The following is a 3,255-nucleotide window of genomic DNA, read 5'->3' on the forward strand; positions in this document are numbered from 1 at the left end:
TGCTGCGTACTATCTATGGTGGGGTGCAGATGGCGGACGGTACGTGGAGGAGGCGAATGAACCACGAGTAGCATCAGCTGTTGGGAAAACCATCCATTGCTCGCACCGCGAAAATCGGAGTACTGCGGTGGGCCGGACACGTAGCCAGTATGTCGGATAGTAATCCGGTGAAAATAGTTCTCGACAACGATCCAACGAGAACAAGGAGGTGAGGTGCACAGCTGGTAAAGTGGATCGATCAGGTAGAGTAGATCAGTAGAGTGGGGCAAAAGTGCGCGTGCGGAAAGTGTACGTTTTTGATTTTTTGAAGTTATAAAAAAAGATAAACTAGCAGCATTGCATCAGTTTGACAGGTATTCTGACCAACTATTGTCATGTGTAATGGTAAATATTCGATTTGAATAAACAACAAGCGAGATATGAAGTTATACATTTTTTAGTCATTTTGCTAAAAATAATTGTGTTTCCACAACTAGTGTTCCATTACCATATATACGTTCAATCAGGTGAACATTATACCATTTCGATAACCTATTGTATAGAGTACTTTATGGTGTAGTACACCAATCGGGTCTGGAAACTTTCTCGACACCCTGGGCATAGTGTATCCATTGTACTTGCCACACAAGATACATACTCATGCAATGGCAAGCATAGAAAAAGCTTCCAGAGGTGAACCAGCCAAGAGCTGAAATCCTCTTTAATAAAGAAGAAAAAAAGAAAAAGCTTTCAATTAATAACTGAGGAAATGCTAATATAATACTAAGTTGAAAAGCATCCACAAAATTACGTTCCTTAAGAGAACCGATTAATTTTGAATAATCCGCCTTCCCGATTACAATATCGAAAAAAAATAAACTTTAAAAAAAAAGGATCTTGAGGAATTTTACTCGGCTACCACTGATGCCATTCATGCAAATGGAAATTTGTAACATATCTCTCCGACGCACGCTCGTGATTTATATAAGGACGGCAACTTTTTGGCGTCGTAAAGCAATTAATTTGCACTTTGAACCAAATTCTTCACACAACAACCTTCCTGCAACAAATCCAGATCCAGAACCATACAAGAAAATTTCACTTGAGTGCCGCAGACTCCAAAGAGAGCCACTCCATAATTTGCCGCTAAACCGCTACAGATGCAGAAACCACCGCACCGCCATCCATCGTTCTGTGCGCCCTCCGCTCCGTTCCCGCTCTCCGTGACCTCTCACCGTGGATCATCATACAGAATTGACGCGTGAGCACGAACCATGGGCCTTTTTATACCCAGAGAAAATGAAACGGTGGGTCACAAGGCCCGTAACTTACATCATTCTGATGTACGTGTTGGGAATGCATGAACGGGATTGGCTGGTTCTGATATTTCTACTGGGTAGGAAACGTATTCAAAATTTTAATAGTTAATCGTAAAAAATCAAAAATTTCAATGAAATTGACAAATTGCTGGAGAGTTCCAGAGTCGATTGATCGAATCCATCCAAAGATAAAGGCTCTATTTACGTTCAAAATCTTACATGATTTCGTTACAATCCTCAATTTGAAATTCTGATTTGACACCCTGTACCTTCGGGTAAGACGTTGTCCAACGTCTAAACAGTCCAAGAATATCATTCAATTCTTATAAAGACGCCATGTCTCTAAAATGTAATTTTCAGGTCGATAACTAAAAGACGCACGTATTGGAACATTTTGAACCAGTGCTCGCTGAGATGTCGATACTTACATCATGCTGAAATAAATTTATTTACCAAGACTTTTAACCTGTAACTCCGATTCACAATAACTTCAAATTCACATTAGAGTTCGGACACTATTAACATGCATCATACGTAAGCGCAACATATTTCTAATCATATTTTCGGTGGGTTTAATTTTCCGGTTATTCTAGGGTGGGTTTTCTATCCTTAGTTATTCCCTGCTTCGAAGCCACATCTTCATCTTGTTCCATGGCTCTACATTCCAACTAGAACTTGGGCTACTTTTCAACTTTATATTCTATTAGCATTTTCTCAGTTATTAATTGAAAGCTATTCAATGCCCGCCATTGCATATGAGTATTAGAATGGGGCGCAGTTGTATGAAAAAATGCAAACTTAATCCAATCAAATGAGATCAAGGTTTTCCTGATTTATTTTGGGACCACAATCAACTATGCAAAAAATGGGCTTGATTGGTCACGTCCCCGCTTTCCGCATTACGTTTGCAATTCATATGAAGAATATTATGGGAAAACGTACTTTCTTTTGCATTTTTGCTCATATCGGCTTCAATTTAACGCCAATCACGTCACTCAATACGTTTACATATAGTCTAAGGGATCCCGAAAGACTTTGCTGAAGAGTTCACGTTGCTGGCACGTCTACAAAAAAATCAACGCTTCGAAGATGGATTGTTTAATCCGTGTGCAAGAAATCAATGTTTCTGCAAGAACTTGTCCGGAGAAATAATTCCGAAAAACTCCATAGCTCCCCACTCCAGCCATACAAGATCAATCATTTTAAAATAACACTCATAATTTAATTATTGGTCCACGTTGTTCGGCAATGCTGGCAGAATAATCGATTGTTTCCATATGCCTTGAACAATCAAACTTCGATGCGTTATAACTTTTTTGTGAATGTTCCAGTAACGTACCTTCTTTAGCAAAGTTTTTCGGCATGGTTATACTTCAACGCAATGTGCCTCTTGGTTTATGATGAACTGAAACCTTTAAAAATGCGCAGTTGCTTGAGATCCCGCATGGTTTCGAAAAACCATTGAATTGAAAAATTGACCATGATGCCCCACTCAAATGAGTATGTATCCCCAACAAACAATTTGAGCTGAATAAGCTAGTTTTTTAGCTGAAGAAGCTTTTTTGCAATGAAACAAGCTCTTCTTCAGCCTCCAATGTTTGTTGGGTCTTGTGTGGCAAGAACAATGTATACACTATGCCCAGGGGTTGAGAATGTTTCCCACCAGAGAACATCCTAGACCGAACCGAGAAACGAGATCGCTATCCTTAGATTAGCAATCCTACGCCTTTGCTTGCAAGGCTAACTGGAAGCCACATATCCAATTAATAAAAACTAATAAAACCGCAGGCATCAAAGTTGGAAATGTTAAATCAAACAATGCAAAATTAGCAACGGTTCATTAAATAGAACCCGGACCTGAGAAACAAAACGCGGAAATTCCTTGGCACATGCTAAAGCCGCTGGTTCTTTTGTTTAGAACTGATATCACACGCATTTACCAGCTAGTCAACCAGCC

Source organism: Armigeres subalbatus, chromosome 3 (genome assembly GCF_024139115.2).
Source record: "Armigeres subalbatus isolate Guangzhou_Male chromosome 3, GZ_Asu_2, whole genome shotgun sequence".
Classification (NCBI taxonomy): domain Eukaryota; kingdom Metazoa; phylum Arthropoda; class Insecta; order Diptera; family Culicidae; genus Armigeres; species Armigeres subalbatus.